At 41.8% G+C, this 10,391-nt stretch overlaps 1 pseudogene; it reads left to right on the top strand.

Moving 5' to 3' along the window:
* The first annotated feature begins 6,169 nt into the window (after window positions 1-6,169).
* On the top strand, window positions 6,170-10,094 carry LOC112255510 (annotated as a pseudogene).
* Window positions 10,095-10,391: the final 297 nt, after the last annotated feature.

The raw sequence follows: 10,391 nt of genomic DNA, 5'->3' as shown, positions 1-10,391 counted from the left end.
GTTTTGGTTTACATGTACACCTACCAGCCCTACCCCAATGTCTCTCTGTGGTGTAACCAATCACCTTGCACCAAGCACCTAGCAGGTGCGTGCATCTCCTTTGCTGTGATTCGTCTGTCCAGCCTACCGAGAGTTCACTAGGGTATGTGTGTTCGTGCATGTATGACATCAGCTTTGCAGTCGAGAACCACGCCCTACCCTGGCAGGGCTTCTCTTCCTCGTCTGAAACACACCTTTACCCCCTGACCTGAGCTTGTGTTAAAGAGTAAAATGAATGAACAAAGTGCATTGATATACAAAATAACATAATAATGTAACTCCCAATGGAGTGTAACACAGTAAAAGGTATAAGTATTAGTAAAAGCTTGAGGTAAAAGTACATTCTTGGTCAGTCTACTATACATGCATCTCTCTAATCTATATATATTCTCAAAAGCAGTAACTGTACATATTCTCTAAGGCTGTACTAACATACAGTACCTCACTCAACTGATCAAGGGCTTGATGATTAGTTGATTTCTTAAACTCAGGTGTGCTGAACTAGTACTGGGCTGAAACAAAAGCCTGCACCCCAGGAAAAGGGGTTTATGAACACTGCTGTAAATACTGCAGGTGAAACTGACAAATGCCCATGAAGTCATAGACATGGTGGTCCTGAAATGACCGCCAGGCCAGCTTTACTTTTAAGTACAAACCTTTAACCCCAGCTGGAAGTTTATGGGTCGTTCTTGAATTATGGTGGCATTTGGGCATGGCATTTTGGGGAAAACAATGATTTACGTTTTCTAGTTTTTATTTAATTTAAATGTATTTGGGTACATCTTCCCATTCTAAATCAACTAATAATTTAGTACATACTAAAAGGGTGTTATTAGAGAATAATTTTGTTTAAAATAGATTCCTCCCCCGATAACATTTTGCCACTTGAAATTATGCTCAAGGTTGTTGTATATCTTTGTAATCAAGGCTGTAACACCAATGACATAAAACTGAGGGACACACATTATACTAGTATGCATTTTTTGGTTTTATTAAATAGTTGTGTTTACTGTCTAGCATTCAAAATAATAGATAGATATCTCTAAATCACCAAAACATGTCACTACACCTCTACCAGAGGAGGCTGGTGAGATGAGCTATAGGAGGACAGGCTTATTGTATTGGAACGGTACCTAACACATCAAACATATGGAAAAAACGCAATTGACTTGGTTCCATTGATTCCATTCAAGCCTTAAAATGAACCTGTCCTCCTATAGCTCCTCTAACCAGCCTCCTCTGACATCTGCACATCACCAATGAGACAAGCCAATTTGCTAGCACCCAGGAGTTTTGACAATACATACAAATATATGTTCTGTAGCATAAAGGACTTACATATGTTTTCTTATTAAATAACAGTTCAATGAAACAGAACATGTATTATTTGTCATGTTTTTGTCAATTTAAAGTGTTTTTACAGGGTGCCAAAGTCAAGGGATAGCATTTACCAACGCAATTCAAAATCAGTTGATCATGTTCTATGACACACAGCTAATCTCACCTCACCTAAAACCATGAATATGCAATACAGAACCAGCCACTAAAACTAGTAACTAATATCAGAGTTAATTTTTGGGGGATAAACTATTCAATCAATATACTGTATATTCAAATATTTAATTAGATCTAATATTGAACTCCAGTCCATTGTATAATAGCGGACACAGACTGTGAGATCTTCCAATTGGTGTGAGTGGGCATGGGGTAATCCTCAGAGGGCACATGCACCCCAGCAACAAGGCTGTGCTCTGACTTGCATTCTCAGGTAATTGGGCCCCAGGTGTTTGTGCACCAGGTGGGGCAGTACAGGGGGTTCAAATGACTAGAACCCCATGGGACCAGGTGAATCTGGGAAGCAAAGCAGCAACCAAACAAGCCAATTAACTGGCTGATTCAACTTCCTACTCAGGACATCTGCCTTGCATTGATTGCACAGTGGTTAAACCACAAACTACTTGTCAAACATTGTCAATCCTGTAACCTCACTCAGATATTCAGGTACCTACCTGCATCCATACACAATAGGCTACATAAAGAACAACACCCAGAGACAGATGTCATGTTCCAGCTACAGGTGAAGTAGGGGTTGTGGGAATGATGCAGCTACTGGTACACAGACAGACAGAGGGGGAAAGGGGGAACAGACAGACCCTGTGGGGATGGTGAGCTCAGCTCAGGGAATCCTGTTACGATGGCGTTACCATGGGTACCAAGGCACACAAACACACCGCCCTGAAGGTACTGTACGTTTATCCCTGATGTGATGTGGTTTCATCATTCTCATAAAGACAAATACAAAGTATTTCAGTCCATTTACATTTGACCAACAACACATTTTGTCTTTGATAAACAATAAGATATTGCATAAAAGTGGATGTAGTAAAAAGCCATGTTGACTGGCAAGACCATATACGACTTCCTGGTGCTGTTCAGCTCATAAAAGTCACAGATTGCAGTATAGAGTAAACAGAATGCTGTGCCTGCCAGCTGTAAGATATTGGGCAACATGCAGGGAGCCTGCGTGAAAAATGTATATTCACACATACAGTATACACTCACACAGCAACCAGAGTTAACGATGTATTGAGCAACATACAGTAGGCCTGCATACCACCAGGGGTTACACATAGAGATCACAGGAGGCTGGTGGGAGGAGATATAGGAGGACAGGCTTATTGTAATGGCTGGAATGGAATTAATGGAACGGTAACACATCAAACATGAGTAAACCACATGTTGGACTCCGTTCCGTTAATTCCATTCCAGCCATTAAAATGAGCCCATCCTCCTATAGCTCCTCCCACAGCCTCCTCTGATAGAGGGCCTAGTACTAATTTTATGGGATTACATTGGGGAGGAAAAACACATCTCATTAGGCTTCTGGAGTTGGGTGGGGAATAGTAGCTTTCTTTCCTCCATTTTCCTCCATTTTTACTCTCAGTAAATCAAAAGCACAGACCCATGACATGTAGGCCCTACTCCTAAACTATAGAGGGTGGGTGGAGAGCTCTGGTTGATGATTCCAGAGAAGAATAAGAGCAAAACACAGAAAAAGACAGAGTGGAAGTATTTTTCTCCACCTCCCAGAACTTAACGCACAACTCGCCAGAATTACTCAGGAAAGACTGCCCTTCGACTCACCTTGACTTCTAGTTTAATTCAAAGGTAAGTGACTAACCACATGTATCTGTTATGTAAGAAAATGACCATTGTTATGACAAAATTAAAGCCTGGATCTGCAGGTGCTTTTCACAACTGAAGCGCAAGGTGTGTTTTCAGGTTTCGAAGACTGAGCTTTGAGTTGTTCTTCGACCTTTCCAAAGAGAACCAAAAGTATGTGGACATCTGCTCGTTGAACATCTCATTCCAAAATCGTGGGCATTAATATTGAGTTGGTCTTTTGGAACATTTGCGGGGATTTGCTTCCACTCAGTCACGAGCATTAGTGAGGACAGGAGCTTATGTTGGGCGATTAGGCCTGGCTAGCAGTTGATGTTCCAATTCATCTCGAGGGAGTTGAGGTCAGGGCTCTGTGCAGGCCAGTCAAGTTCTTACACCTATCTCAACAAAGCATTTCTGTATGGTCCTTGCTTTGTGCACTGGGGCATTGTCATGCTGAAAAAGTTGGAAGCACCGAATCATCTAGAAAGTAATTGGATGCTGTTCCTTTTAAGATTTCCCTTCACTAGAACTAAGGCGCCTGAAACAGCCCCAGACCATTATTCCTCCACCACCAAACTTTAGTTGGTACTATACATTTGGGCAGGTACCGTTCTCCTGACATCCGCCAAACCAAGATTCTTCTGTCGGACTGCCAGTTGGTGAAGCGTGATTCATCACTCCAGGGAACGCGTTTCCACTGCTCCAGAGTCCAATGGCGGCGAGCTTTACACCACTCCAGCCAATGCTTGGCATGGTGATCTTAGCGTTGTGTGCGGCTGCTTGGCCATGGAAACCCATTTCATGAAGCTCCCAAACTGTTTTTGTTCTGATGTTGCTTCCAGAAGCAGTTTGGAACTTGGTAGTGAGTGTTGCAACAGAGGACAGATTTTCACTCGCTACGCACTTCAACACTCAGCTGTCCCATTCTGTGAGCTTGTGTGGCCTACCACTTTGCATCTGAGCTGTTGTTGCTCCTATAAGTTTCCACTTCACAATAACAGCACCTACAGTTGACCAGGGAAGAAATTTTACAACCTGACTTGTTGGAAAGGTGGCATCGTATGACTGTGTCAAGTTAAGTCACTGAGCTCTTCAGTAAGTCCATTCCACTGCCAATGTTTGTCTATGGCTGTGTGGTCTAATTTATACACCTCTCGCGGGGGAGAAATCTCAGAGACCAATTGGTAAACTCTGATTTACCACCTCAAGATATTCCTGAACAACGTCTATTTGCGCCCCTACTGGATGAAAATTACAAATGTAATGGCTGTGCTCAATGCAATGGCACTTATAAATGTAGATCCTTCAAACACCCACAAACAGGGAAATCAATCCCAATAAAAGGTGTTATTACGTATTCCACTAAGGCAGTTATTTATCTTATAACTTGTCCTTGTGGTAAAAATTGTGGGTAAAACAAACCGCGAATTAAAAGTACGTATCTCAGAGCATCGTAGCACCATTAGGTGTAAAAACTTTACTTATCCAGTTGCGGCCCACTTCTTGGAGGCAGGCCACTCGATTTCGTCTCTGCGTTATATTGGCATCGAACATGTCACCCTCCCTAGGAGAGGGTGACCTTGATAATTTATTGTTAAAACGAGAGGCTGCCTGGATCTTTAATTTAAAGACCCTTGCGCCCTTCCGTCTCCACGTAGACTTTGATCTGAAGCCATTATTGTGACTTTGCCATTGTAATTGTTTGTAAACTTGTATAGTCTAATCTATGATCGTATGCTATCCATTTGTTTGTATGCTGTTCTTTGTATGACATTTTAATATTTGATTATTAACCAATGATATTAGGCCACTCCTGGCCATGATTACAGACACCTGTCTTTTGACACTATATAAACGAGTCATCCCGCAGTGTTTGTGATTATACCCTGATGAAGACAGCTTGGCTGTCGAAACGTTGGTATTACATTTTTGCATATGAGCTCCTAGAGTGTGCGGCTCTTATTTTCTAATTTATACACCTATCAGAAATGGGTGTGGTTGCAATAGCCGGATCCACTTATTTTTAGAGGGTTCCACATACTTTTGTTAATTTATAACTAACCCTTGTTCCGTAACTTTTCAACAAAGTTCCCCTGTGTTTCCGCTAGCTAGTCTAGCCACTCCTGTTTCATCCGTGCAAAGTTTGAAAGTTACTACAACATTTCAATTCAAGTTTGACTAGAATTCTAAAGCTAGCTAACCACTTTGGAGACTCAACATTTAATCAATATACTTGATGCAAGACACAGTAAATTACTAGTTTGCAATCTCAACCCACGTACGAGACTATTTGCACCAAGTTAAAAGGATGTTCCATTGACAGGATTACTAGGGGATCTCATGTCAATTGGATGACTTGAAATCCCTGTAGGTATCTTTTGAAAAAATGTATCCAATGTCAATGCCAAGAATAGAGGACCTACAACATTCAGAATTATACATATTGGGTTTTGACTGTCAATACGTCCTGACATTCAGTAGTCCTTCTAGCCTTGACAGATGCCTTACCACTGCTTCGGTCTAGTACAGTGCAATGTAATTAATGAGATGGACAGTAGCTAATAACCTACTGCTAGCACCACTAAGCTCGCAACCAGAAAGGACACTTTTAGGAAAAGGACTTTTCATGCAATGAAAGTCATTTTTAACCACCACTGACTGAAATAGCAGTAGGTTCTACTGGACCTAGTAGATTTGTATTCAGCAGTCAACAAAGGGCCTCTGATATAGCAAGCCCATTTGGGGTGGTGTTCATGCCTTCATTGGCTTGACTTAAGGTTTGATGGTATGTGAAAAACATTGATACCTCAAATGACTGATACACTGAAATAAACATGCTGATTCACATTTTAAGGCTCTAGAGGTTGCACAATGGACATTGAAGTATCATGTTTATAGGACTGATCGTGCGCTACAAGTTCTGGTTAGCAGTCTTAAATATATTTAGACTTTTCTCCTCCAAAGGTTGAGCACCATGTCCATCCTGAAGATTCATGCCCGGGAGATCTTTGCTTCTCGTGGCAACCCTACTGTGGAGGTGGACCTCTACACTGACAAAGGTAAATGTTGCTATTGGCCTAACCCTGTGTTCCTCAGTTTGGGAACCACTGCTATAGTTGGTTGTCCAACTTTTCATGACAAACGCTATTTTATATCTGTCACTCTTGTCTCCCAGGTCTGTTCAGAGCAGCTGTACCCAGTGGCGCTTCCACTGGTATCTATGAAGCCCTGGAGCTCAGGGACAATGACATGACAAAGTCATGCTACCTTGGGAAAGGTGTGTATCTGGGGTTAATATACTATAACTGCATAATATGATTATAATGGAATCTGTTTTCTCTGAATGCATCCTTGTGTGTGAAGTTAATCCTTTGTCACAGTAATGGTTGCATGATTCACCAATCTAAAAAACTGAATGGTGCTCTGACTGAGGTACATTTGTTTTAGTGTCTGAAAAAGCATACTGGGTTGTAGCTTGGATTGCTACTTTCTAAATCCCCCAATTGTCAATGCTTCTTACATTTCAGCTCCACTGCATGCGTTGCTTTGCCATCAGCGTAACATCACTGTGATGTTCTACCTGCTACAGAGCACATTATTTCAATTCACAATATGGAATGAATGTGCGTGTCAGCCATCGAATTGAATCTCTGCCATTCTTGCGGTTGGACGCTGCCATTGGATGTTACACAACATGAGCACAACGCATGCAGTAGAGCAGCTTTCATTAATTTCACCGGAAGCAATCCCTCTGGCTGATGGCAATGCCAGATGGCTGCAGAGTGGCAAGGCTGTTCGTCTGTAATGTTTCATTGTCCTTTCAGGTGTCTCACAAGCCGTGGACCACATTAACTCTGCACTTGCACCTGCAATCGTTGGTCAGGTACAGTAGAAATAATACTTCTTGAAAGTTGATGTACAATGACATGGAATGTTGTCTTTGCTCGTGTTGATGTTTCCCTACCTGGTAAAGATAAACAGGTCTAGTGCCCACTCTGCCACATACTCGTAGTTAATGCAGCCCTTGTTCCTCAGTTTAAATGCTATGTGCTTAACTTGTTTGTTATTCATCTCAGGATGTGTCTGTGGTTGAGCAGGAGAAAATTGATCAGATCATGGATGGCACAGAACAAGTGTAAGTTTCAGATTAAAATGCGGAGGACATGTTTTACCTAGTTAAATGCATTGATTGTAAGTCACACTGAATGAGTTCTGTCGGCTAAGTAACTCAATATTTGCCCCATATGAGGTTATTTTTGATCAATTTCACTTGCATTTATTCTTATTTTTTGCATATCAGCCAAGTCTGGTGCCAACGCCATCCTGGGTTTTTCCCTGGCGGTGTCTAAGGCTGGCGCAGCAGAGAAAGGTTTCCCCTTGTACCGTCACATCGCTGATCTTGCTGGGAACCCCGAGGTCATCCTGCCTGTGCCGGTGAGTACAGGGTGTGAAAGTCAGTACTGTAAGAGTAAAATACTGTTGCTCAAAACACGCTCACACATGCCTTGTCTTACAGCTTGTCGTGTAGTTAATTTTCTCCATCCATATCTCAAAATATATTTTAATTTAATGAAATCAAATAAAAATCTTGGATTTGGTATTTCCCAGGCCTTTAATGTGATCAATGGTGGGTCTCACGCGGGTAACAAGCTGGCCATGCAGGAGTTCATGATCCTACTGGTGGGTGCCAGCACCTTCAAGGAGGCCATGTGTATTGGGGCTGAGGTCTACCACAACCTGAAGAACGTCATAAAGAATAATTACGGCCAGGACGCCACCAATGTGGCAGATGAGGGTGGCTTCGCTCCCAACATCCTGGAGAACAAGGAAGGTATCAGATGTAATCATAGAGTATTTTGATCACATAAAGTGTATATTTTTTATTTTCAGCACAAAGTATATTTTGGTACTTTTTTGGATGCAGCTTTTTATATGGGAAACTCACCACCTCAGCCACTAACTTGTAGTACCCACATGATCACAAGGTGTTGCCAATGTATAACCCATTATTCTAACAAATGAACACCCATTTAATTTTCCACAGCTCTAGAGCTTATCAGAGGCCATCAGCAAAGCAGGATACACAGAAGAGGTGGTGATTGGCATGGGTGTGGCTGCCTCTGAGTTCTACAGGGATGGTAAATATGACTTGAACTTAAAGTCTCCTGATGACCCAGAGCGTTACATCACTCCTGATGAGCTGGCTGACGTCTACAAGAGCTTCTGCAAGGATTACCCAGTTGTCTTGTCCTTGTTTACCTTTTAGAGTATTTCAAAAGTATTTCATGTTGTCTCTGGCTGGATCAGCTTTGTATTTTATCACAAATTCCATGAATCAGTTTACACTATAATGGAGTTGGGCAAAGTTAAATATTATGGTTGGCAAATGAAATGACGCACAATGTCCAATTCTATGGTTTAGTCTACTCTAATGTACAGGACCATGACTTTCCTCTCGGTGATCACTGCTCTATGTCCCCTCTGTGACAGTGGTGTCCATTGAGGACTGGGAGGCGTGGTCCAACTTCACTGGCAGCACGGAGAAGATCCAGGTGGTGGGTGATGACCTCACAGTGACCAAGGCCTGCAACTGCCTGCTGCTTAAAGTCAACAAGATCGGCTCTGTGACGGAGTCTCTGGCCACGTAAGTTTCACACACTATCTACACTCCATAGTGACTTCAAGAGGAGCTCTGACCTCAGTTTTTTCCCTGACTTTTTTTTGGGGGGGGAGGGGGCAGACCTGAGAAAATACCTGAGATTTAGGAGTTTGTAATTATACTATACATTGATGAGCATTACATTTTATATTTTCATGACTGTCTACAAACCGTTATGTCATGTGAGTCAAGGCAAACAACCTGCCAGTTGTAAGTCTAATGTGAGCCTTGCATGATGCAATTTTCCAACGGTGTGAACTTCTAACCACGTCATGAGTCCTCTTTCCCCTGTCCAGGTGCAAGATGGCCCAGTCCAGTGGTTGGGGAGTGATGGTCGGCCATCGCTCTGGGGAGACTGAGGACACCTTCATTGCTGATCTGGTGGTGGGCCTGTGCACTGGACAGGTTTGGGGCTGCCCAAAGGAATCATTGTTATCATGGATTTTAAATTATATTTGTTACATTACATTATTGCTATGTAATTAATGTTGCCCCTGTCTGTTTGTCCAAACTGGGGCTCCTTGCTGCTCTGAACGTCTGGCCAAGTACAACCAGATTCTCAGGTGAGGGTTCATGACCTTTGATTAGGCTGTAATGTTGTGATGCTTGTCATTTTTATTCTGCTGGATTTATTTTCTTGTTGATCATGTTTTTTACCCATGTAATCCTGCATAACCATTGGGGAAATGTATAATTTTAGTTCACCATTATACAGAATCTCCTTTATTTGCCAAATAATTTGCATGTACTAAACTTGATTAAGTGAAATGTTGCTGCTACAACTAGAATAGACAAACAATCACATACAGTATGGACACTGAAGATAAACTGCAGACTAAGCTATACACTTCATAACTGTTTTGAATATTGCTTTGGTGCTAAACTGTATTTTCAGTTTCCTCTCAGAACTGAAGAGGAATTGGGAGACAAGGCTGTCTTTGCTGGGAAGAACTTCAGGAACCCGCTGGCTTAACTGAGTGCAATGGGCACATACTCATTGGCATATAGGCACACACTTGCACATAACAGTTTAGCAAACATTCCAATGATTACTTGCAAATGCTGAAGAAGTTTACGGAACAAACTGAGTTACACACACGTCAAGGCAGCTAGAAAGGTATATGAAGTTACACTTCATGACCATAGGTTTTGGTTACATGCATACATTACCTACCCTAGTCTACATGTATTCTGCTGCCCTAGAATCACAAGGTGTCTGTGTAGACTAGTTACTTACAATTCTTTGTTGGGGGGGGCACATTTGGATTAGTGTGAGTTGCTATTATTACTATTTAAATATAGAGCAAAAATAACATGGTTTGGGAAAGTATAAAGGTAGTTGAATAAACTAATTCGTTTGGAACTGAACCATTTCCCTGTGGTCATTACTTTTTTTGCAAGATGTGTACAATTTTTTGATTGTCAAGCATATGTATTATAAGGGTGACCGGTGTGACTATTATGCCATTGTTCTATAATGTATTATTAAAATATGTATTCCTGGAATAATAGTCTGGGCTGGATAATG

The sequence above is a fragment of the Oncorhynchus tshawytscha genome, linkage group LG07, assembly GCF_018296145.1.
Source record: "Oncorhynchus tshawytscha isolate Ot180627B linkage group LG07, Otsh_v2.0, whole genome shotgun sequence".
In the NCBI taxonomy this organism is placed as follows: Eukaryota; Metazoa; Chordata; class Actinopteri; order Salmoniformes; family Salmonidae; genus Oncorhynchus; species Oncorhynchus tshawytscha.
This window is presented reverse-complemented; position numbering and strand designations above follow the sequence as displayed.